Source organism: Macaca nemestrina, chromosome 9 (genome assembly GCF_043159975.1).
Source record: "Macaca nemestrina isolate mMacNem1 chromosome 9, mMacNem.hap1, whole genome shotgun sequence".
NCBI lineage: Eukaryota > Metazoa > Chordata > Mammalia > Primates > Cercopithecidae > Macaca > Macaca nemestrina.
The window spans coordinates 134,258,819-134,286,125 of record NC_092133.1 but is presented as its reverse complement, the minus strand read 5'-3'; the positions used below and the strand labels follow the sequence as shown (position 1 = coordinate 134,286,125).

The following is a 27,307-nucleotide window of genomic DNA, read 5'->3' as shown; positions in this document are numbered from 1 at the left end:
TGCCCAAGCTGGAGTGCAGCGGTAAATCACGGCTCACTGCAGCCTTGATCTCCTGAGCTCAAGCTATCCTCCCACCTTAACTTCCTGAGTAGCTGGGGCTACCGGTGTGGGCCACCATGCCTGGCTAGTTTTGAAACTTACAGATGAGGTCTCATTGCATTACCCAGGCAGGTGCTGAACTCTTGGCTTCAAGTCATCTTCTCATCAGTGCCTCCCAAATTGTTGAGATTATAGGCATGAGCCATAGCACCCAGCGAGATTCCTGTTTTATTGAATGTATTCTGGTTACACTGGCATGGGCAACCCCACTTGTGATCTTTGCTTTATAGTGCATAAACCCTGCAGTTACACTCCTCATTTTCTTTATAAACCTTTCTTCTCTTAGGCCCCTGAGCTGCCCTGGAAATCAATGTTTTCTCTTGGTTTTCGAGGATGGATGTGGTGGAAGGGAGTTTGACTCCAGGCTGATAGAGTTAATTTCTATTCACCCACTCTCCAGGTTGCCCCATCCTCTTTGATCAAGGAATGGCTTTTGGGACTCTTCCCAAGACACAAACAACTTTTTGATGTGTCTGTGGGCCCTATTTTTGTAAAGAGCCTGCATGTCCGAAATGCGGAAGAAGGCAGGAGGGGACTGTCAGGGTCAGTCAATCCACCTGTCTGTGGTCATAAGCACTGCCCTCCTGCAGGCTACAGATGGTGCGCCTCTGGCGTTGCTTTCATTTGTAGGTGGCGTTGCTGCCTCCCTTCTCCCTGGTGGCAACACAGCAGGCAATTATTTGCTGAAGACAATGTGGAAGAGAGGTGGGGGACATACAGAATGTTCTTTCTCAGGCTATTTGGACCCAACCTGCTGACTCACAGTGTGTCATGTTTGTGTGTGTGTGTGTGTTAATTACTAAGCTCGGTGCCAGCTCTTCCACCCTTTATATGCCACCCTTCTGTCTGAAACAGGAAGTCATCTTCCTATCTTTTTTTGGTCCACCTGTTTATCACTGAGATCAGTTTCCCTTCTTCCACCTGCCTAACCTTCTCTCAAATACATATTTTTAAATCACTGTTGGTGGATACAAGGATTATTGCAGCTGAGTGATTGGATGATCTTTTATTTTGCTCTTTCTGTTATGGATAGAAGCCAAACCACTGAAAAGAATGATCAGAATAAAACTTAGAGCTTGCTACAATGTGCTTTGAAGAGCAAAGTCATGATAATTAGCTATCTGTGAGTCCTGAGAATTCTGGATTAATTGCAGGATTTTAAAACTTTTATTTTTAAGTTCCAACTGTCACTTTTATCAGTTCCAGCTATTTCAGTGGATACAGAGCTCTCATTCAGATGGCATACTGATCAGCCTTCTATTGGTTTACATTAAATAGTTTGCTCTCACAAGCACCTCTCTTTAAAGCATTTTATAAATGCTAATTAATTGCCAGGCCCTCAGGAATTGTTCAACATTATCATTTTCATCATACATATTAAGAAACCAACACACAATGAGGTTCAAATGCTCAATGAAGAACTCACAGTAGTTGGTACCGAAGGACAAAATAGAAATCTCCCAGATTTTAGTTTCTGAGCTCAAAATTTTAAAACCATTATCTAGTTCAGTAATCGAACAAGCATTGTGTGTCTTTTGTCACAGAATTCTTGGAAACTGGAGATGTGCATGCTTATTGACAGATACCTTGGCATCCTGGTTGCCACTGGGGTCTGACTAGGCTACCTAATCAAACACTTCATTTGAAGGGAAATCCTCACATACAACAGCTGACTTGCTCTAAGGCTGGTCATCATGTTATTTTCCTCCAGCTCCATCACCTTTGTCACCAGCCTTGCCTTTTATTGATTCTGCGACCAATTGCTATTCATGTACATGACTGAAAGTCCTGTACCTGGATGTAAGTATGACCTTTTTGGTAACCTGTGTATCCGAGCATGGTCTTAGGTCATGGAACAAACTGACTCTGTCTGTTAGAGCCATTTATCTAGTATCTCTAGGGGAAAGAAAAAGAACCATAGTTATTCTAAGCTAGGGCTGTGGAATATTCTGTTACAGAAAAGCAAACACAATGAAAGTTCATTTCAGGGTTTTAGAACAATTTTTACTCAGAAATGATAGCATGAATATCATTCTAAAAAATCTTTCTTACTCTGTCACTGTAACTGAAAACTTGCCTTAGTACTTTTATTTAACAATTTTTATATGTTTATTTTAGCAAGGAATTTTAAAAGAAACTATCTATGTTTACTTTTGCTTTTGGCAATACTTCCAAATACTTTATTTTGTGAGGCCCTATTACCAATTCACACATTTCTGTAACTTATCATCATAACATTATTCCTAATAAAGCCAGAATAAATACTTATTAACACTCAAAGCAGTAATTGCTATAAATTTCACATGCATAATGGTTTTAATCCACCAATGTAGGAAGGTCGACTAATATAATAAGGAGAAAAGGGAGTAGAAAATTATAATGTGAAAATACTGAGAACAATAGATTAAAGGACACAGCACCAAATTAGGGGTGTAACAAATAGTCTCACAATGAAAGAATAAAGGATATTGTGATGTAAAATGTCTAGGAGAGAATGATGCATGGATACATTAGAAGCCCAGAAAGCTTTAAAAATACCAGGACTTGTTTTGTAAAATGTGTTAGCGTCTGTGTATGAATTGGTCTTCCAATGTTGTCTGATATATTTCCCATAAATGAGTTTAGCAAACCTTAAGCGATTCAGTTGAATAGGAAGAGAACGTTTGTGCTGAAAATGCTCATATATCTTCAAGACTCCAACTTATTTCACCATTCTGATGACATCACATTATTATAACATTTTTTTCTTCCAGTATTCAATATAAATCAATGATACTTAGGACTAATTATAGGGCTAAAGCAGTGGTTCTTTACCTTCACCTGTCCATTTCTCCATTATCCCATCAACAAGTACGTCGACTGCACACCACATAATGAGTGAGCTACTAAATCCAATGGAGAGAAAGAAAAATATGATCCCTTCACTGAAAATTCTTAAAGAGTAAAGACAAAATTTACACTAAAATAGCTAGTGGTAAATACTGTTGACCCTTGAACAAAGCAGAATTGAACTGCACGGATCCATTCATATGTGGACTTCTTCCTTCTCTGCCACCGATGAGACAGCAAGACCAACCCTTCCTCTTCTTCCTCTTCCTCGGCCCACTCAATGTAAAAAAAGGATGAAGGCCTTTATAACAATCTGTTTCCATTTAATTAATAGTAAATATATTTTCTCTACATTATAATTTTCTTTTTTTTTTTGAGACGGAGTCTCGCTCTGTTGCCCAGGCTGGAGTGCAGTGGCCAGATCTCAGCTCACTGCAAGCTCCGCCTCCCGGGTTCACGCCATTCTCCTGCCTCAGCCTCCCCAGTAGCTGGGACTACAGGCGCCCACCACCTCGCCCGGCTAATTTTTTTTTTGTATTTTTTAGTAGAGACGGGGTTTCACCGTGTTAGCCAGGATGGTCTCGATCGCCTGACCTCGTGATCCGCCCATCTCGGCCTCCCAAAGTGCTGGGATTACAGGCTTGAGCCACCGCGCCCGGCCCATTATAATTTTCTAAATAACATTTTCTTTAGTTTACACTATTGTAAGAGTACAGTATATAATACATGTAACATACAAAATATGTGTTAATCATATGTTTGTTGTTGGTAAGGTCAATAGCAGGCTATTAGTTACGTTTTGAAAAGTCAAAAGTTATATGTGGATTTTCGGCTGCAAGGGGGCATTGGCACCTCTAACCCCTGCATTATTCAAGGGTCAATTGTACATCTTAAACTCTAAGAAACTGATGAGAGAAGCAAACAAAATTTGAGAATGAAAAATAATTCTAAACCCCTTCGTATTTTGAAATATGATCTTATTTGGTAATAGGGTAATTGCAGGTGTAATTAGTTGAAGTGAGATTATGCTGGACTGAGGTAGACCTCTATTCCAATTCGACTGCAGTCCTTATAAGAAGATGACCACGTGAAGACAAAACATTGGAATGATGACTTTAGAAGCCAAGGAATGTCTGGGGCTCATAGCTCTTAGGCAGAACCAACTCTGCTGAAAGCCTGATTTTGGGCTTCTAGCCTCCAGAGCTGTAAGACAGTAAATTTCTGTTGTCTTAAGACACCCAGTTTGTGGTATTTTGTTAGGACAGCCCTCAGAAACTGATACAAAGATAAAACTATGTTTATTATTTGTGAATAAAATCCTACAAAACCTACAAAAAAAGCTTCTAGGAAAACATTTAGTCTAGTCAACTAGTAGAATACAATGCCAATAAATTGCATTTGTGTATACTTGCAATGAAAGATCAGAAACTAATGTTTAAACATACCATTTACAATAGCATCCATAACTGTTAAACACGTAGAGATAAACTATCAAGCTATACATGTGATCTCTTCACTGACAACAAAACATTGCTGAGAGATATTAATGAAATGATAATACAGAGATATTCCATGTTATGGATTGGGAGACCAAATATTAAAGCACCAAATCCATAGATTCGAAACCATCCCAATCAATTGCAATGAGCTTTTTTTAAAAAATAAATTGACAGCCTGATTCTAAACACATATTGAAATTTAAAAGATTTATAATAGAAAAATATTTAAAAGAATGAAGATGGAGGACTTAAACTATGTGATTTCAAGATTTTCTATAAAGTAACAATACATACAACAGTGTGATATGAGAATAAGACAGATGAATAGATCAATGGAACAGAATAGGAAGTCCAGGAACAGATCCACCCATATATTTGATTTTCAACAAAAGTACCCAGGCAATTCAATGAGACAAGAGTAATCCTTCAACAAATAATGCTGGGAAAATGGAATAATCATAGGCAGAAAAGTAATTAAGCCTTATTACTTACCTAAAAACATACAATAATTATTTTCAAGATCCTGTTTCTAAATATGAGAGCTAGAAATGTAAAATATCTAGAAAAATCATAGAAGAAATTACTTGGGACATTTTATTAGGCATTGTATTAGATGTATTTCTTTTAGAGAAAATGTGATAAAATTTACTTTATCCAATTAAATTATTTTCTATCTTCAAAAGAAGCTGCTAAGACAATAAAAGACCAAGCCATAGACAGAGAGAAATTGTTCTTGGAATATATATTGATAAAGAGACATGTTTCTAGACATACAACAGATTATTATATTTATGAATATTAATACTAGCATTGTCAAGAGGCTTCAATAGACCCATCACCAAAGAAGATAAATGCATGGAAAATACCACAGGGAAAATGTTCAACATCATTGGTCATAAGAAAAATGCAAATTTAAGCCACAATGAGCCTCTACATACCTACTAGAATGACAAAAACTATAAAGGCTAATGATATCAAGGGCTGGTGAGGACACAGTAGAGCTGTAACACTCAATCGCTCCTAGTATGAACACAAAATCACACAGTCATTTTGGAAGACAATTGGATGTTATCATAAAGTTAAACATGCATTTATCATATGACACAGCAGCACAACTCCACAGATGAAAATGTTTATCTTTACAAAGTCTCACACATGAATGTTCAATGGTACTTTGTAACAGCCTTAAACTAGAAAGTTTTCAAATGCCCACCAACTAATGGATGGCAAAAAATATATATGCTATATGCATATAACGAAATGCGAGTATCAATGAAAAGGAAAGAACAACTCATCTATGCCACACTATAATCTTGAACATGCTAAGTAAAGAAGATGGTCATAAAAGTCTACATACTATTTGATTCCACTTATATGAAATTCTTGAAAAGGCAAAACTATAGTGATTGACCATTGATCAGTGTTTGCTACTGCCTGGGAGTAGGGGGAGGTGACTGACAATAAAAGACAGTTTGGGGGGTGATATATATGTTTTATATTGTGATTGTGTGGGGTGTTGGGAGAGTTTACAACTGTCAGAATTCATATGATGCACTTAAAATTAGTGAATTTTATAGATCATAAGTTAGACATTGATAGAACCAAACAAAAAAATTATAAAGTTTGTTCTTTACAATTTTGTTTTAAATAAATATTTATTTTTATAACATTTTATTTGGATTTTTATTTTTTCTTTAAGGTAGCCTTCTTATTGCATAAACATCGAGGCAGAGAGCATTTGGTCAAATACTAAACAAAAGTGTATTGCTCTTAGTAGAGCCACATAGATAGTAAATACCAATCAAGTTACAGTATAAACACATTAAAATGTCAGGTAGTGATAAGTACTATAAAAAATAAAACTGTGTAAGACGATAGAGATTAGCCTCTCTATTCAGAGAAATCCTCTCTGAAAATCTATTTGTATAAAATCTTGAATGAATGGAGGGATAAGTTATGTGGCTATATAGGCTCTTGGACAAGCAAATGTGAAAAGTCTGTGTTAGGATGTTGCTATGGTCTGAATGTTTGTGTGCACCTAAAATTCATACATTGAAATCAAATCACCAATGTCATGGTACTAGGAGGAGGGCCCTTTAAGAGGTAACTAGGTCATGAGATTGGAATCCTCATTAATGAACTAATGCCCTTCTATGAAGAGGACACAGAGCTAGCTAATTCCTTCCACCATGTGAGCACACAGCTAGAAGTCGTCATCTATGAACCAAGAAGCTGGCCTGCACTGACACAGAATCTGCTGGTGCCTTGATCTTGGAATCCCCACCCTGCAGAACTGTAATAAACAAATTTCTGTTGTTTATAAGCCACCCAGTTTATGCTATTTTGTTTAGCAGCCTCAACAGACTAAGGCAGATGTAGCTGACATGTTCAAGGGATATTAAGAAAGGTCGTACGGCTTGAGTAAAGGGAGGGAGGGCAGGTAGGGTTAAAACAAAAAGAACCTGGAGAGATGAGCAAGGATTATATTGCCTTGGTGAACTATTTTTTCTAAGTATGATGCAAAGATATTGTGTGTTTTGAAAAGAGAAATGACAGGATCTACTTTAGCTAAGACCATATATGGAGTAAAAGATTTGCAAAAGCCAGGCACAGATGTACAGAAGTCAATGAAGAGGCTACAGCACTAGCCAAAAAAGTGAGAAATGTTGGTATTGCTGAAATGTTAGCACTGGAGGCGGTGAGAAGTAGTAAGATTCAGGATCTATTTTGAAGGTAATACTAATCATTTCTGACATACCAGATGTGGTGAACTGTAAACCACAAAGAGACACCAAATATGGCTTTGTGTTCTTTGACCCCAGCAGCAGACAGAAGCCAAGGGCATAGTTCATCAGCACATCTCCCCTTTTTCGTACATCTTCTAAGTCTCCTTCTCAAACATCTTTTCTCTTAGCCTAGTCCCAGGTAGGCAGATATAGTTGACATGTTCAAAGGATATTAAGAAAGGTTATACAGCTTGAGTAAAGTAAGGGAGGGCGGGTAGGGTAAAAACAAAAAGTACCTTTTATATCCCTTCTATTCTAAAAGACACCTCTTATAAGTCTGTGCCTGCTATAAAACTTGGCACCGTTCTCAGTTTCACACATACATAAAACTTTCCCTTTTCCTTTTATTTAAACCACTCAGAAGAGTATTCTACATTCATGTGTTCCACGTTTGTTTGTTTTTCAATTTTCAAATTGAAATGTACACTTCAATCCACTTATGTCTGATTCTACCTCTACCATTGCTGAATCACCCTAGCTAAACTGTTGGGAGGAAGTCCCAGTAAATTTTAAGAGGCTTTTCGGTTTGAGTAGCAAAGTTTAGATAGGTTTTATTAAAAACAGCCCAGCCAGGAGTGGTGACTCATGCCTGTAATCCCAGCACTTTGGAAGGCTGAAGCGGGTGGATCACCCAAGGTAGGTGGATATCCTGAGGTCAGGAGTTTGAGATCAGCCTGACCAACATGGAGAAACCCCATCTCTACTAAAAATACAAAATTAGCCATGTGTGGTGGTGCATGCTTGTAACCACAGCTACTCAGGAGGCTGAGGCAGGAGAATCTCTTGAATCTGAGAGACAGCGGCTGCGGTGAGTGAAGATCGCCCCATTGCACTATATACAGCCTAGGCAACAAAAGCAAACTCCATCTACAAAAAAAAAAAAAAAAAGCCCAAGAGAAGGAAACAAAACTGTGTACTCAACAATTACATTAAGCTCCACTCAACTTCCTTCTCTTGTCTTCAACTTTTGACTCTTATTTTCTGGACTTTGAAGGTGGTGCTTCTATCACTTTGTGTAACATCTTGATTTGAATGTGGTGCTTCTATCGTTAAAGTGTAACGTCTTGATTTCACTTGCATGTATAATTGCATCTAAAAAAAAGCCCACTAGATCTCTCATTATAACTCTGACTTTGGTTTCACCCTTGCTGTGCCATGTGACTTGTGTGGGGGAAGGTGTAGGGGTGGGTCACAGCTCATAGTATTTGAAGAGATCACAGAAACAAGTTCTCTGAAGAGATAACTGAAGCTAACTTCTTTTCTCCTTCCCTATAACTCAGAAAGAATTGATTTCTCTTTCAGGTAAACAAAAGCTGAAGATACAGCTACATAAATTGAGCCTCAACAGTTTTTATTGATGAGGTTCCACATTGCTGCTTCTAGCCAGGCATCAGACCTCCCATATCTACTACCAGTCCAAGCTATATGAGTTAAGTGAATTGGAAGAGGTAACAATTATTTTCAATTTCCAAGACAATTTCCTAGTCAGCATTTATTGATCAATAAATGTCATATTAAACTTTAATTCCTTTAGGGTAACTAATATAACTTTTAACTACATCATTTCTCTTTCACATTCATTTCAGTAGGCTTCTGAATATTTACTAAAATTGATTATCATTCTTAACAGTGCAAGCCACAGAGGGGAAAACAGAAAAGGTCAGACACTCCCCCCTGCTTTACTGATATCCCCCAAACCTTCCATTTTTTGTCACGGTTTTCTGGAAAATTAAACTTTCAAAGTTTTACTTTACTGGGGAAGTTTTTTGGTATCAGCAGCCCTTTTCATTTGTATAATTTTTTTCTCCTTTTTTAAATTAAAAGCTCAAGGTGTTGGATTTGTTCACATCTCCAGTTTGAACCCTTTCATATGTTTTATAGTCATGATTAAGTTTTAATTCATTGGTCTTAGGTCAAGGAGAATGAGAAAGACAAATGTATGACTTTGAACTGTAATTCATTATGTAATTTCAAATATTGATACCATTCAGCAATTTTTATATTCACTATTTAGGTTTGAAATTTCTGTTTTTGACAATTGTGTTTGAGTTATCAATGGGATATGCAAGTTGTCTCACACTGAAAATGGGTAATGATAGCTTTTACCAAGAAATACACAGCAAACAGTGACTGTAGCTGAGGATTTACAGGTAGGCTAAAAACAAGCCTGGATTCACAAGAGAGAACGTCTGCAGATGAGTCTCCTTCCAAGTCCTTATTCACTGAACACAAACTGAGTTCATTTAAAACTTGCCTCTGGTTAATCAGCACTACCAACACTTTAATTAAAAGGCATCCTTTAGTTATCTGGATGTTTGTTATTCAACATCTTTGTCATGCTAAAGGTGGAAATGGGCTCCCGATAACTGTGTATTGACTTTGTGTGTATTTGCATTTGTGTGTGCTTCATCTGACCAAGGCCAGCCCCTTGACCACTGGAGTGATTTATATATACCCTTTAAGAGACTGAAAAAAGTCGACAATAACAAAAATGTGATCAACTTGTTCTATTATAATACAATAACAACCATAGATAGTAAGATACGTTCATAATTATACTCATCTTCCCTGCCTTTCATGCTTTCTCAGTCAGTGGCTTCCCTGGGTCATGGGACAGACTCTGGCCAATGGGATAAGTGGACATGACATTTGCTATATCAAAGCAAAAGTTTTAAATGCTATTATTTAACCTGGAGGTTTATACACTTATGCTGTCAACCATGAGAACAGCATGTTCCACGCAGTGGCAATTTCTCCAGCTTGGATTCTAAAATGCTAAAACTTCTGGATCCCTGCCTGCAAACCCACAGGACCCAGGACAACTGCCCTCATGGAGCAGGAGCAAAAAATAAGCATGTGTTAATTGTAAGCCCCTGAGAATTTGAGAATCATTTTCCTCTAGGTTAGGAAGCCTCTAGGTAGCCTAACCTAGAGGAAAATGATTCCTAACAGAGTGTCTGGGGAGCATAAGAGTCTCTAGACAGAAGAGCCTCTTGAAGAAATCTTGAGATTTAAGAAGGCATACATTTCTTTGGAATGTTATATATGAAAAGAATGAAGAAGAGATGGGATTAATAAAAGAGGTAAAGAAATTTAGCATTTAGGTATGTCTTGATTGTTTTATTTTTGTAACTGACTTACTCTTTTACTTACATTGGTGATAGCTCAAATATCACTTACTTTTCTAGAGTTTCCTACGACACTTGAATTACATATTCTCCTGTGGTTGAGATGATAATGCATTTTCACTTCCAAAAAGGTACTTTATCTGTTATATGTTAAACTTACCTTCCTTAATTATACAACGTCATTTATTTTGTATTATGGAGAAGGAACGCTTTCAAATTCACACTGCCACGATTTTTTTCTAAACAGGTTTTTCTTCTGCTCTGTTGTAATCTTAGATAAATAGACATAACTTAGAATAAGTAGAAAGTACACCTAACTCTGTTGCTTTCTTTTGAACTTTTTTTGCTTTACCTGTGCTACTCTTAGCTCAGGGGAAGAGACAAATTCTAAAAAAAAAAAAAAAAAAAAAAAAAAAAAAAAAAAAACTTTAAAAAGTTATTGATTTTTAACAAATAGAAAATATATATATATATATATATATACTTGAAAGTTTTTAAAATACATAATTAAATAGAGTTCGATGTAAGGAAACCTCCTCATATTTCCTGTATCCTTTCCAGCTCCCATTGCCTATGACTAACCATTGTGACTAATATTTGAAGCAAAGTCATATCCTATACACTTTATTAAGGTTATTTCTGTTTTTTTAACATTATGAATTTGGTTCAACGTTTCTACATTCTACCCATTCCATTCTTTTATTCTGCAACATGGAGGATCAGTATCTTCTTTAAACATTTTCCAAATTTCAACAAGTTGAGCCGGTTCTTACAAATAAAGCTGTAATATACATCTTGGTACATATTTTCTTGCATATTTATGAGATAGATTACTAAAAGTAGACTTGAGTTAAAATGTATTATACAGTCCTCCCAAATGGTTTATATAATATGTAATTCTGTCATCACTGTATAAGATTCTTTTCCTCTGTATCCTCACAAACACAAGCTTTTATAAATCTATAAAAATGTTATGCCAGTAGGTAAACAATATGTAACATCTTATTTAGTTATTGTTCTTGGACTACTGGTATGTCTCTCTGTTGATAAGATCTTATATTTCTTATTCTGTGTATTCTCTGTTCATATTTCTTGGCCTCACTGCTGAGATTTTGTTTGTTTATTTTTTAGAGATAGAGTCTTGCTATGTTGCCCATGCTGGTCTTGAACTTCTGGCCTCAAGTGATCCTCCTGCCTTGGACTTCTAAAGTGCTGAGATTATAGGCATGAACCACTATGCCCAGCCTCTTGAGATTTTTGAATGTTGATGTTTTTTATTTGTAAATTTCATTTTTATACTTGAGACAGCAGCCTTTCGACTAATCATGACAATAATCTTTCGGTCTAGTAAAATTTTGTTTGAACAAAGTAATTTACAAAGATCATATACCATATATTTTGCAAATAACATGTATGGTGTGTTTTCCCAATAACATTTGCACCACATTTAGGGGCCAACTTGAAAAGGAGACCATATCACAGGAATGTTAAGAATCCTAGCTTAGGAATCAGGCAAATGTATGACACATTTCAACTGTGACATACATTAGCTGTGTAACTTAAGTAAATTATCTAAACTTTCTGAGCTTCAATTTACCAGTTTTAAAAATGGAAAGAATGATACCTCTTTAATTAGGGTTTTGTGAAAAATATTTTAAGTAAGAAAATGAGGTGCTCTAGTATGCATTCCATGTGGGTACAGATATTTTATAATATCAAATTTCTATAATTTCTATCCCACTTAGGTACAATACATATATATATATATATATATAAAATTGCCACAAAAATCATTACACATGCGTATGTGTAGGTATATATGTATACACATACATATATACACATATGTATATACATACATAATTATATATATGGATACACACATATATACATACATAATATACATATGCATATACATATATCTTTATATGTAAATATAATTTAAATATATATATTTCTGTGTAATCAAGTAATCTAGAACAAGTTCCTTATCAGAGATCACATTGGAATCTTGATAAAAGGGGATGGAATAGCTTGAAATTAACTTTAAGCTATAAATTAATATCTATATATAGCCAGCATAAAATAGTTTTACAAGCTAGTTTGATCATGGCGCATAAACTTCCAAACTATTATATCAAAAATTTAGCACAGTTGCTTCAGAAAAATTTTAAAATATATTATCCACCAGGGAGATATTAACATAACTTAGTAGCTTTTATCTAATATGCAAACCCTGTGGCTCTTTGGTTATACTGTTAAGAATTCTGAAGTCCACAGAAAGGAGAGCAGGGAGTAATTAATAAAGCTGCAAGAAGTGTGGTTTGGGAGTTATTGTTTCATGGAGTTGATACTATTGAACATAAGAAAACAATTGTGAAATTTTATTTCACAGATCGTTGTTTTAATTGCATTTTTTCCCACTCAAAATTATCAGCCTTCCATAATTGCTTAGTTAGATTAGGGGTGGCCTCTGGGGTTGGCTGTCAGCTTTTTCCACTAACTGATACTTACGCTTTGTTTTAACAGAATGTCCTCCTCCTTACCATATTTCATTTCAAATGTCAACCCAGCTTAATTTTATCCTACTAGTGAAACATTGACATAAACAGGGAATACACATAATTTCCAGTGAAAGGAAACTTGTCAAATATGTTAGTATATTATGTCTGCCTCCATGATCCCAGTTCTTTCTACTTAAGATAGTTGTATGTATAAAATGTAATTAAAATTGGAGTTAAGTGAATCAATCTTTTAAAAATGAACAAAAACAACAAAAGGCTAGTTTAAACAAAAAGGCACACTTCTGAAAATAGGGGCATCAAAAAATCTATATTCCTGGTGTTCTCCTATAAAATACTGAATTATTTAAGCTCTTTTCTAAGAGTGTATTCCAGAGGATGAACAGGAAGTATCTGTGTTATGGAACATAGAGGGAGCTGTTGGCAAAGGGATAGTAAAACAATCATAAAATATACAGTGAATTTTTTTATTAAAAGACATTATTTTTAAAACCTTACTTTCAAGACATGAATTGATAGCTAAAATGTATAATAGAATTTGATTGAAGTTAATATTTTTGGAAGAAAACTGTTTTAGAAATTATCTTAAAAAAAATAAAGATTTTTATGAAAAACGTGCCTGTTACTATTCAGAACAAGAGTACTTTGGAGAGGAAGGAGGTAAATGCATCACATTTGGTTATTTTCATTTTACGTTGTGTCCACTAACATGACATTGGGATTTATTTAGAGTAGCATAACTTTGCTCTGTTCCTTAGATTTAAGTTATTTGCTCACTGAGAAAAATATAAGTTGTTCTCAGGGCATTTACTGTTACAATATTTGATTGCAGTTGAAAGTTACAAATTAATGTGTTAAGTGATACAACACAGGGAAAACGTTTGAGAAGGTTGATATCATAGTGATTCATGGCAACATAATTGCCACAAAAATCATTGCACATATAAAACAAAAAAAATTCGGTTGATGACAAGTACTGAAGGCAAACAATATACTAAAGTAATTGAACATATAATCTGAATTTGCACCACCTGGTTAGTTGTGAATTAACCAATACGAACGGCAACATTTCCTAAGAATATACACCATCGATTAGTATTTGAATGTGAATGGAAAAACAGATTCACATAGTAGTAAAAATACAAATGTAATACATTTTAAAATAGTTTTTAAACCACTGTTCTAATAAAAGACCTATCCAGGACACTCTGATAAATATTTATTCAGTGCTTGTGACCAATGCAACAAACTCATGTTAGGAGTATTGGTTAATCATGGCAGATTGTCAACAGCTAGGATATCATTATTAATGATCTTATCTTTTCTTTTATAATTCAATAGAACAACTAAGAAGTATAAATGAAACTGCTCGAGGAGATGGAAGTCAAAAGTGTGTTTAGCCCTGGTTTTGGGACAGTATGAAAGTTTGAAGGTACTACTATTTAATGCGTGTTTAGTTTACTTTGGCATTTAGTCCTAAGCATAACATACACTGTTAGCTTCTCAATTGGAATAGCTTACCCCTTCACTCATTAATAGAAAGTGAATTTCTTAAGCAGCAGCATTTTGTGACCTGTGTCCCATCGGTCACTTCTAACAAAAAGGTAGGAGGGTGGTTGTGTGTTCCTTGGAGATTTCTTGTCCTCATTTCTCAGTTTATTTTCAAATCCTGGTTCTAGAATTAACACATCATTATTACCATATTCTTACCATATTCTTACATGTATGGTCAAAGGTTCAGGGATTTACAGACCACAATACCAAGATTTTCATTGAATTCCTATGTGGTTGGAGAAAATACTCATTGGCAGATAAGTTTTAAAATGCTGCCTGATACTTGAAAGAATGCTATCAAATTTGTTACCAAGTTCATTTATTCTCTCCCTAATATGGCTCTAAAAAACTTTAAATAAAAAATGATATACAATTTGCTTCTCATCCTGTTGGAAAATACTTAGATGCAAATGGTGAAGGTACCTACAATGAGAACCATGTTTTTAATTGCCACTAAATTGCAGACACTCTGCTTGCTGTCATAGGAAATGATTAAAACAATGAGAAATATGTTTGTCAATAAAAGATCACTCTCATTTATTTTTGATGGAATGCAGAATGTTCTAACATTAAGGAGAAGGGGACTTGGCACTATGTAACACAATTACATCTACATTTACCCTTTGAGTCAGCAATACAATTTACTTTGAAAATACACATTCACCAATACAAAACTATAGACGCACAAGGTTATTTATTGCAGCAGATTTTTGAATAGCAGTATATAGAAAATAACCTCAGTGCTCAACTGCAAAAGATGGATTGAATAACTATTATAAATACATACAATAGAGTAATAAGCAGCTTAAAGATTGAAGAATATCTCTATGAACTGAACTGATAAGAATATAGTTTTATAAAGCAAAGCAGGCTGAAAAACGCAGGTTTAATAAAGAGAGAAAATAAGAACTTGACTTTTTTCTCAAAAAGAAACTTACAATATAAGCCAGAAACAATTGAAAATGGGTACGTGGGGAGTTGGGAAGTTGGCAATGGTGGAGCTGAATGGATGGGAGCAAGTCTTCTCTAAGTAAATCAGTAAACCTGCCTATGTAATATAATGTTGGTTTGTGAACTAGGTTGTAACTTTATATATTAAAAATAAAAGTAAAGGCAAAATAAACATGAAAATCCTAAATATGGATGTAAACAAAAATAAAGGAACCTTGGCTTATATGAAATTGATAATATAATCCTTGGAAAACACATGTGATTTTTGAACATAGTGCTCCAATTGTACAAATTTAGAATTAGACATGAAGTAAAATAAAACTGAAATGAAATTTTGAATGTTTCTTAATAGGTTTATTGTGAATTGAATTATTAACTTGCTGTAGTATTTATGTATCCTTTTGTATAAATTTTAGAATTGAGCACCTGTATAACTATATTTACTGTTTGGAGCCAGAATTTTCACTGTGATTAAATTAGGAGTACGGAAGTAATTGGGAAGAGGGGAAGAAAACTCTTTAGTACTGGATTGGATTTGGAGGTATCAGTTTAATCTTGTGATCTTATGCAGTATTTCTTAGGTCTACTGAGTTAAGTTGTCTAGAAGCATAACACTTCAGTAACACGCCAGGCGTGGTGGCTCACGCCTGTAATCCCAGCACTTTGGGAGGCTGAGGCAGGCCGATCACGAGGTCAGGAGATCAAGAGCATCCTGGCTAACACAGTGAAAACCTGTCTCTACTAAAAATACAAAAAATTAGCCAGGTGTGGTAGTGGGCGCCTGTAGTCCCAGCTACTCGGGAGGCTGAGGCAGGAGAATGGCCAGAACCTGGGAGGCGGAGCTTGCAGTGAGCCGAGATCGTGCCACTACACTCCAGCCTGGGTGACAGAGCCAGACTCCGTCTCAAAAAAAAAAAAAAAAAAAAAAAAAAAAAAAGACTTCAGTAACAATAGACACAATAATCTTAGAGATCTTGGTTTCTAAATAAACACAATTCTCTAGAAACTAGAGTTCCATGGGTAAATGCCTAATACTAGGACTAGGTTAGAGAAAGTACACGTTGAGCTTGAAATATCTTGTTGTGCTATCAGGGAAGTGCAAAAAACAAAAACAAAACAAAACAAAACAGAGAAGGAGAAGAAGGAGGAGGAGCAGGAGGAGGAGGAGGAAGAGGAGGAGGAGGAGGAAGAAGAAAGGGGAGAAAAAGAAAGAATGAGTTAATTGGATATGTCAAAAGACTTTCACTGGCCAAATGTAGACAATAAAAGCACTGGGGAAAAAAAAAAAGATGACAATAAACAAAATACAAAAGACTCCATGAGTCCCCAGAAATGCTCAAAAACATAAAGAAAAGGAAAAGAGCAAGGAAAAGGTAAAAAGAGAAAGGAAGATGGAGAGAGGGCCGAAAAAATATTAGCTAAAACCTACAGAGTTAAATAAACCACCTTTTGCAACCACAAATACAGTAACTGATTATAGCGAGGGCTGTCAAAAGATGATGAACATTTTGAGTGAATGTTTCTTGGGGAACAGAATATTCTCACCATCTCAAAGTATCACTCCATTAATTTCTTATAATAACAATGACAAAAGAGAACTTTTCACATGAGAGTTCTGGCCATCACCATCTTAATAATTATCAGGACAAACTGATATGTCTTCTGATGTGAAATAATGGAAAATACACAGTGTCACCAATGTTGTAGTCACTCCTAACATGTTTAGCCTAACCAATCATAAGAAAACAATCTACCAACCTAGATTATGAAATAGTTGAATAATGACTTCACAGATTCACGAATGCATTCGTTTTACAGTTATGTGTTAAGTTTTCACTATATACCCTGGTGTAGGTGTAGAGGTTTCAGAAATAGCACATGTCTTCTTACCACTTATCACTTTACTTAAAATATAAGGCAGGGTTTCAGGCTGGTAGAAATATACTTTCAAAAATCATATAGTCAGAGAAGACTTTGCTGGTGAAATGATATTTGAGTAGAATTCAAAACTAAGTGTATGGAGCCACAGGCCCCAAGTCTGGCTTATTTGAGGAGCAGCAAATCAGTTAGCAGAAGACTTAAAAAGGAGAAAAGTCATAGAGAATAAATCGCCAGGAACCATTTCATGTAAAATAATCCATTTAAGTCATGGTAAGAAATTTAGATTTTATTCCAAAATTTGGATTTTATTCTAAGTATAAAAGAACATTATGGAAAGAAATGTGCCTCCCCACAAGAAATTCATATCATATAAATAAAAATGATTTCTTGCTGTTTTTAAAATCATATTCACTGAGAAGAGAATATAACATTTATATATTTTAAAATATTTGTTTCATGTATATTTATTCTAACTACCTCAAGAATCAACTATTCAGCTCTCATGCAATTGGAGATTATTAGAGAAAAGGGTCTGGGAGACTTTTTAAATGGGACCATTGTCTTGAAATACAACTAGATGGAAGGTAGGGTACATGAATATGTGAGTGCTTAATATAATATATAGTTTGTTACTGATCCCAAACTTCTGAGATTTTCTTGTTGACTCATCTTGTCACTTACACTCATTGTGTCTGAAACTGTTAGAAATTTCAGCTGAGTCACTGTTTTCACTATCAGTCCAATTTTAAGATTTGTTTAAAATCCAAATTATATCACAGTGGAGAAAGTGTGTGTGACAGCTTTGAATGAAATGTAATAAATAGCCACTCCAGTTGCAGGAAGAAGGGTGGCAGGTCTTTCAAGGCCGTATTTTACCAAGCATCTCATTTGCTAGTGCAGGCGATTTGGGAGATGCTGGCAGGGGAGGAATAGAAAAATCTCTGAAAATGCTTAATTTCATTTTCAATTTAAGTAGCCGGAGCCTACTCAAAGAAATAGTCCCTGGAGTGAAATTTTGCAGCTGAGAAATTCTTTCAAGTCTTTCCCATTCTGCTGCTAACGTTCCTTAAAGCAAGAAATAGGCCGTTTGGCTCAGTTCTTGTTTTAGTCGCATCTGAGAGCAGAAAATCCCTCTGATGCTCCGTCCTGTCTTTCCTAATATCTCTATCACAGTTTCTAAAGGTGCTTTCAAGACCAGATGGACGTGCTGGTCCATTTAAGTTTCTCTCAGGGCTAATACTGCCCTCAGTCCTCCCGCGGCCTTTCCACTGAAGTCAGCGGGAATTACATGACTGGATCAAGGTGGGATATATGGCCTGATGCATTCACTGAAAATTTAAACTCTTTGAAAGAAAACAGGAAAAAGTCAGAGGGATGTGGAAAAAAAAATGTGTTGAGATGGCCTCCGCCAAAAACTGGAAGCAAATCAGCGATACCACATACATTCGTTGGGATATCAGATTCTATTTTTGAAGAGATATTAAGAGCTAAGGTAATAAATGCAGTCACATTTGGAAATAAGAGTGGTATAAAGTCACAAATACCATTATGGACAAAATCAGAAGATCCTTCAGGACATAAAACTTGAATGGATCTAACATTTAGATAAATGGTGATTTAGAGTGATCAACATCAGACTTGTAGGATAGTGAGATATTATATTTTTAAAGCTGTCACCATTGCCTTCTCTTAGATACAGAGAATATAGTACATTCGGATTTTTTTTCTGATCAGTTTCATAAATCAAATTCAGAGTCCTGCATCTTCCTTTTACCTTATACAAGTGAATAAACTTTTTGAGCTAGTGACTTATCTTCCTGAAAAGAGGGAATTTGCCGACTGGAAGGTATAATGTGAGTTGATCTTGATTGTTGTGATTGCTTTGGTAGCTTTCTGCAATTCTGGGATGGAAGATATGTGTAAAGTGCTCTTAATTCTCTGGCTTGTATCTTTTCTAAACTAAGGTTGTTTCCACATTTATAAAGTATGAGTTCTGCACAGAGCCTTAGATGAGTAAAACTGCAATCATTTCAACAGTGCAAAGTTGTCAGGAAGAAAAATACACTATACAGCATGTCAATCAGATGAAGGGTACTCTTAATTTTACTCTTCAGGACAAAGAATTGATTACTAAGAAGCTAATAAACCAATAGGCAAACAACCAAACTTCAAGATATCAAAAACCCAAACTTGCTGCTTTCAGCCCATTCTTTCATATAATTGAAGGAAAGTAGACAACATTTTCATGTAAGACTACATAATAGGATGTGGCATTTTTTCCCCCATCACTGCTCCATCCAGTATGGAATTGTGTAGTTCATGGTCTCTGAGATGTTTTCCCCCTGACTCATTAATTCTTGATCAGATTTTCCTTGACTGAGAACACTACAGTCTCTAGCATCCCTGAGCCCTAGGGGGCACTAAAGTGACTCACAGACATAACCTCATCACCTGATCTACCCTTAACATTGCCCAAGGTAGTGTGGTTTTATAGGCATAAACAGGAGTCCCCATCAAAAGCAGTTTCCCCATCATTGCCAGAAAATCAACATTAGAATTCATTCCTTGCAAGCTGAGTTATTTTCACTCTCCAAAGAATTCTCTAACAAAATGCAGACATGGCTGGGAGATTTACCCTAGGACTTGAGCACATAAATGGGTTGCTAAGACTTAGGAGAAAGGATAGGGAAGTTGAGAAGATACAAAAGACATATTTAATCTATCTCATAAGACAAGACACTGTAGTGGAAAGAGGATGTAAACTAAAGAAGAAAACCCACACTTTGTTTCAAATAACTATATTAAAGCAGTGTTTGTGAAAAGGCCTTCTTTCTCAGAAATCTTGTTCATGAGATTCTTGAAGAATCAGCTGGCACGTTGGCCTTTGATTTTCAGTTTCCACAACTGTGCAAAATAGATTTCTGTTGTTTAAGCCACCATGTGGATATTTTTTTTCTGAGTAGTAAGTCTCAACAGTGGGCTTTAAACATTCAGTAATCCTTGCTATAAAAAAGATATGCCGTAATGCAGGCTTTGTTGTTCCATTTACAGAGCACAGGCAGAGTGGATTTGGCATAATTCTTAAGAGTTCTAGGAGTTTCAGAATGGTAAATGAGCATGGGCTTCAGCTGAAAGTCACCAGCTGCAGTGGTCCCTAACAGGGGAGTCAGCCTGTCCCTTGTAGCTCTGAAGCCAGACATTGACTTCTCTCTAGCTATAAAAGTCCCAAGTGGCATCTTCTTCCAATACAAGGCCCTTTCACCTACATTGAAAATCTGTTGTTTAGAGTAGCCACCTTCATCAAAGATCTTAGCTTGATCTTCTGGATAGCTTGCTGCAGCTTCTCCATCAGCACTTGCTGCTTCGTCTTGCCCTTTTATGTTACAGAGATAACTTATTTCCTTAAACCCCATGAACCAGCATCTGCTAGCTTCAAACTTTTCTCCTGCAGCTTTCTCACCTTTCTCAGCCTTTACAGAATTAAAAAGAGTTAGAGTCTTGCTCTGGGTTAGGCTTTGGCTTAAAGGAAGGTTGAGGCTGGTTTGATCTTCTATCCAGAACTGTCTCTTTGCATTCACAACATGGCATAAAAGGCTTTGCTTTCTGCCTATCTCAGCTTTTGACATGGCTTTTTCAAGAAGCTTAGTCATTTCTAGTTTTTGATTTATAATGAGAGATAGGTCACTGTTCCTTTCACTGAAATACTTAGGGGTCATTACAGGGTGATTAAATGGCCTAATTTCAAAACTGTCTCAGGCAATATGAAAGCCTAAGGGGACAGACAGAGTGGGAGAATGGCTGGCCGGTAGAACGGTCAGAACACAAACATTTAGTACATTCGCAGTCTTACATGGATATGGTTCATGACACTCCAAAACAATTACATTAGTAATATCGAAGGTCCTTGATCATAGAAATAATAATATAAAAATTATCATATAATAATATAACAATAATTTTGAAATATTGTGATACTTACCAAAATGTGACACAGACATGGAGTACCTGCTGTTGGAAAAATAACACCAACAGACTTCCTTGAGGGAGTTGTCACAAACCTTCAATTTGTAAAATCTGCAATATCTGCAAAGAACAATAAAGCAAAATGCTATAAAATGAGGTATGTGGGTATTAAAATTAAGCATAAGATTTTGTTAGGTAGAAACAATGTTGCACCCTAATGAAAATAAAATGTTTTTGATTCCTCAGTGATCAGAGAGAAATATAGATCTACATAAAATCTGAACTATTTCTATTAAGAGAAACTATAATCCAATATCCCTTATGAATATAGATGCAGAATCCTCAACAAAATAATAGAACAACAATTCCAGCAATACAAAAGTCAATACACCATTATCAAATAGAATTTTCCATGGAATGTGAGGTTAGCTTAACATCTAAAAAACAATCCATGTAATACGCCATGTTAAATGGACTAAAGAACAAAAACCACATAATTATGTCAACATATGCATAAAACACACTTGAAAAAATCCAATGCCCTTTCATGATAAAAATATGAACAAACAGGCAATAGAAGGAAAATTCTTGAGCCTGATATATGGAATGTAGGAAAAATTCACATTTTTTTTTAATGTGACACCATACTAAATGGGGTAACTGAGTGCTCTTCCTCCAAGATAATAAACAAAAGCAGGATGTCTGTTTCACTTCTATTCAACATTTTTCTGGAGTCTATCCAGGGCACCATACAAGTTTTAAAAAAGAAAAATGTCCAGATTGGAAAGAAAGCAATAAAACTACCTCTACTTTCAGATGACATGATTTTGTACATAATAAAATGTAAGAAATCCTGTAGAAAACTGTTAGAGCTATTAAGCAAGCTCAATAAGGTAGCTAGGCACATGTTCGATATTTAAAAAAATAGACATTTTTACATACTAGAACTGGACAATCCAAAAATGAACTTAAAATTTTTAATTGTCAATATTATAAACATAAAATATTTATAAAGAAATTTAACAAACGTGGAGTTGTATAACAAACTTATAATACATTATGGAAGGAAATTAAAGAAAACTTGAAAATTGACTGACATCTCATATTTATGGATCAGAAGATTTAATATTTCTAAAAAAGGGTGTACTCCACAAGTTCATCTATAGATCCAATATAATTATCAAAACCCAAGCTGCTTTTAAAAAATAGAATTTGGCAAGCAAATTCTAAAATGAATATGAAAATGCAAGGGATCAAGACTAACTGAAGCAATCTTGGAAATCAGCAAAGCTAGATGATTTATACTTCCCAAGTTTAAAACTTCATACATATCTACAATAATAAAAAAGTGTGGCACTTACAAAAAGATAGACATCTAATATAAATCAATGGAATAGAAATAAGATTCTAGAAATAAACTTTTAATTTATCATCAAATGACTTTTGGTAAGAATGCCAAGACAACTCCATTGGGAAAGTACTGTCTATCGAACACATGGTGCTGTGACAAATGAATGTCATATGCAAAAGAATGAAATTGGACCCTCCTGCATACCATATATAAAAATCAACTCAAAATAGATCATAGATCTAAACATAAGAAGTAAAATTATAAAAATCTGATACGAAAATATGAAAGTAAATATTTTTGTCCTTGGAATAAGCAATATTTTCTTAGATATGATGCCAAAAGCACAAACAACAATAACAAATGAATACATTAGTATCCACTACATTGATGATCTACAATAATCAAAATTAGATGATCTACAGTCATCAAAATTATAAAACTTTGTACTCAAAGAATGTCATTAAGAAAGTGAAAAGTTAACTCACCAAGTAGGTAAAAATATTTGCGAATCATAGATCTCAGAAGAGATTCATACAGTTTATGTAAAGATGTCTTAAATTCAATAACAAAAGGTCACTCTGTTATACAATGACTAATTGATCTAAATAGATCTTCTTCCAAATAAGATATACAAATTGTCAATAAACACATAGAAAGGTGCTCAGCCTCATTAGTCATTGGGAAAAGGAAAGCCAAAATCACAATAAGCTACTGTTTCATGCCTATTTTATTTTAAGATGGCTAAAATTAAAAAGATAGACAATAACAAATGTTGGCAACGTTCTAAAGAAATTGGAACCCTGATGTATTGTTAATGGGATTGTAAAATGGTACAACAATTTTGGAAAACACAGTGGCAGTTCCTTCAAACGTTAAGCGTGGAGTTACCTTATGAACCAGTTATTCCCTTCCTAGGTATATGTCCAAGAGAAGGAAATAAAAACATATGTCTATATAACAATTTTATGAATGTTCACAGCAGCGCCATTCACAAGTGAAAATATGGAAACAATTCAAATGCTTATCAACTGATAAATGATAAACAAAATGTGGTATATCCATACAATGGCATATTATTTGGCAATAAAAATCAGTGAAGTACTGATATGGTTTGGCTGTGTCCCCACCCAAATCTCACCTTGAATTGTAACAATCCCCATGTGTCAAGGGTTGGGCCAGGTAGAGATAATGGAATCATGAGGGCAGTTTCCTCCATAGTGTTCTCATGGTAGTAAATAAGTCTCATGAGATCTGATGATTTTACAAAGTGGAGTTCCCCTGCACAAGCTCTCTTGCCTGCCACCATGTAAGATGTGACTTTGCTCCTCTTTTGCCTTCTGCCATGATTGTGAGGCCTCCCCAGCTACGTAGAATTGTGAGTCAATTACCTTTACAAATTACCTCTTCAAAAACCTCTTTCCTTCACAAATTACCCAGTCTTGGGTATGTCTATTAGCAGCCTGAGAACAGACTAATACAAGTATTTATACATCAACATAAACAAATCTGAAATTATGCCAAGTGAAAGAAGACCACAGATTGTAAGATTCTATTTAGAGGAAATGTCCAGAATGGACAAATTCATGGAGATAGAAAACTAGATCAATGGTTTTTAGTACCCAAGGGGAGAAGGGAATGAACAGTGATTGTTAATGGGTATGAGGTTTCTTTAGGAAGAGATGAAAATTTATTAAAATTAGATTGTGGAGGTGATTGAACAACTCTGAATATACTAAGAACATGTTGAACTGTATACTTTAAAAGAGTGAATTTTGTGTTATGAAAATTATACCTCGATACAGCTGTAATAAAAATTATCAAGAGACATTACTTCTGAAATAAAATGTCAGAAGTAGCAATTATTGCTAATGATTTTGGCCCTTATTTGGTGGTTTTGTAGCAAGCTCCTTCTTAAAGAGCATTTCATTTACTCACAGCAACACCTTACAGACATGGGAACTCTTACAGGCTGAATTTTATCCACACCCTTCAAATTCATACGTTAAAGTCCTAATACCTAGCATCTCTGAATGTGACCAGATTTGGAGATAGGGTCATTAAAATGACAAAAACCACAATTATTTTTACACCAACCTAATGATATAGGAGTTAAGAAGAATTTATTTAGGCAGATAGCGAGGGCATGGGAGTCCTCCGTAAGGTTTGCCATTTAATGAAAAGAAGTCCTCAGATTATTTTCTTTCCTAACGAAGAACAGTCTATAAAATTATGCTGCAGACACAGACAAGCAAGCTGGGAGCTTGCAGGGGTGAATGCCAGCAGTTGTCCCCAGGAATATACTACCTGGGACTAGGCATGTTCAAAACAGCTGCTCCATCTTCACGTCTCTTTGGCAAATCACCTGTAGAGTAAGGAGAAGAAAATATGGCGCTGGCCAGCCAAATACCCTATTTGCATAATAAGATTAGGGTGGGGTGACCATCCTCCCCCGCTGGTATGTAAAAGTTACATCTGCTTGAGCCAATCCGTGGACCCTATGTAAATCTGACACCGCCCCTTCAAGCCTGCCTGTAAAATCTAGTGCCATCTACAAGGGGCCAGATTTTCCCTTTGGAAGCCTCTCTGTCTCTCTCTTGCAAGGGAGAGAGCTGTTCCCCTTTCTCTTTCTTTTGCTTTTTAAACCTCCACTCCTAAACTCAGTCCTCCTGTGTGTCTGTGTCCTTAATCTTGGCACGAGACGGCGGACCTTGGGTATTTACCCCAGACAACGACACCACTTCACTAACAGCGTTATGATTCGTAGCAGGCTAAGAGAAGGAGCAAATACCAGTTTATGAGAAAAGAAGCTCAGATTTAAAGACTGCCTATGACAATAAACAACTTCCACGGCTATACATGACGGGGAGAAAGATGACTAATTTTATATATGTATTTTTATTCTCCAACTTTTTCTACCATAGACTAAGAATCTATGTCAAGACAGAGCCTGAGAGTTTAAGTCAAGTTAGAAGACACTGAGCTTCTTACGACTGAGAGACTAAGTATATTATTTGCCTCAGTAGTCAGCAAAGACAAAGTGTGCAAGCAAATGCCAGATTTAGTTATATAGCCTGGAAAATAATCTTTGTTGTTGTTTTTTTTTTTATGATTTATGGGTGATCTTTGTGACCTGTGTGTATAGAAATTTTATAGTAGGTAATTCTCAAGTGCAATCCTGCAAACGCCAACTTTATAACCTCCTCAAAATATTCGTTCTGATTCTCTGCAGGAAAAAACATGCATCTTGGAGTTAACAAGGAGAATAAACCTTTGTTTTCTATATCTGCAAATTATTGACTTTGAAACTTAGAATATATTGAAAATATATAAGAAAAATGTTTATACTAAAAAGATAAGTGAGATGATAAATATCACTGATATATATCTTATATAATAAACTATATATTCTATATAATAATGTATATTATACAGAATTTATAATTATGTAAGTAAATTATATGTAATATATAATTATAAGTAAGTTATACATAATTTATGTATATGTACAAAATTTGCTGATTGGAAAACCCTGTTGTGGGGGAAATTTCTTGTTCCAGTCCTGTCATTTATATATTTATATATTAAAGAGACAAAGAGGTTAGTATATATTTATTACATTTTTAATAATTCCAATGACTAATACAACATATTTAATTCTAATTATAATACATATATTATAACTAACCCTGTTTTTAAATGGAGAAAATTGAGACTCATGAATATTAAGTGAATTGTCACATGGTATAGACATACTACGAGGTATGGGCTACATTCAAACTCAGTCTTCTAATTCTTATATCTACGTGTTTTAAAAAATCTATATCACTTTCCAATTAAATATGCATAGCCTTGGAATATTCTAATAATAAATTTCAGGTGTGTCTACAATTGTCAAGGTGACACAACTTTGTCAAGAGGACAGGGTGGCTCGAATTTCATCTGAGACTTTTCTCTGTTTGAAAGGAATGTTAGCACACAGCTCACAGGGTTTTTGAACGAAAATATGGTGACACAGTGTGTGCCATCTGCTATGAACTAACCACAACTGAGTTTCCCTCTTCTCTTCCCCATAAGCTTTACATTCATTAACAGGAGTTGGGAAGTAGGAGGACTTTCTTCGGGATAAATTTTAGGAATAAAAGATATCCAGTTGATTAGTGGGGTTTTGTTGTTTTTGTTTTTGCTGTTTCTTCTAAGACAGGGTCTCACTCTGTCACCCAGACTGGAGTACAGTGGTGCAATCATAGCTCACTGCAGCCTCAACCTTCTGGGCTTAATTCATCCTCCTGCCTCAGCCTCCTGAGTAGCTGGGACTACAGTCATGTACCACCACACCTGGCTGATTTATTCACTTTGTGTAGAGATGAGGTCTTTTAATGTTGTCCAGGCTGTTCCCTAATCGTGACCTGAAGCGATCCTCCCACCTGGGCCTCCCAAAGAGTTACGATTACAGGTGTGCACCACCATGCCTGGCCCCAGTTTATAATTTCTAAAGAGAAAGATGTGGTTAGATGGTCGGTAAGATCCTTTGTAGATTAAATAACTATTCAATGTAAATAGTAGACTGTATTAGTCAGAGTTCTCCAGAGGGACAGAACTAATAGGATATATGTATATACAAAAGAGAGTTTATTAAGGAGAATTTATTTGCATAATCACAAAGTGAAGTCCCACGATAGGCCGTCTGCAAGCTGAGGAAAAAGGAAGCCAGTAGTGGCTTAGTCCACGTCCAAAAGCCTCAAAA

General features: G+C 35.5%; 1 long non-coding RNA gene across 3 annotated transcripts in view; it reads right to left on the bottom strand.

The window, feature by feature from the left end:
• LOC105494334 (uncharacterized) overlaps positions 1-27,307 on the bottom strand; it is a 636,433-nt gene that overhangs the window by 433,507 nt on the left and 175,619 nt on the right. For all 3 annotated transcript variants that reach the window (XR_011608282.1, XR_011608284.1, XR_011608283.1), the window contains one exon: positions 21,229-21,332. This is a non-coding gene — a long non-coding RNA (uncharacterized lncRNA). The remainder of the gene's footprint in view (positions 1-21,228; positions 21,333-27,307) is intronic.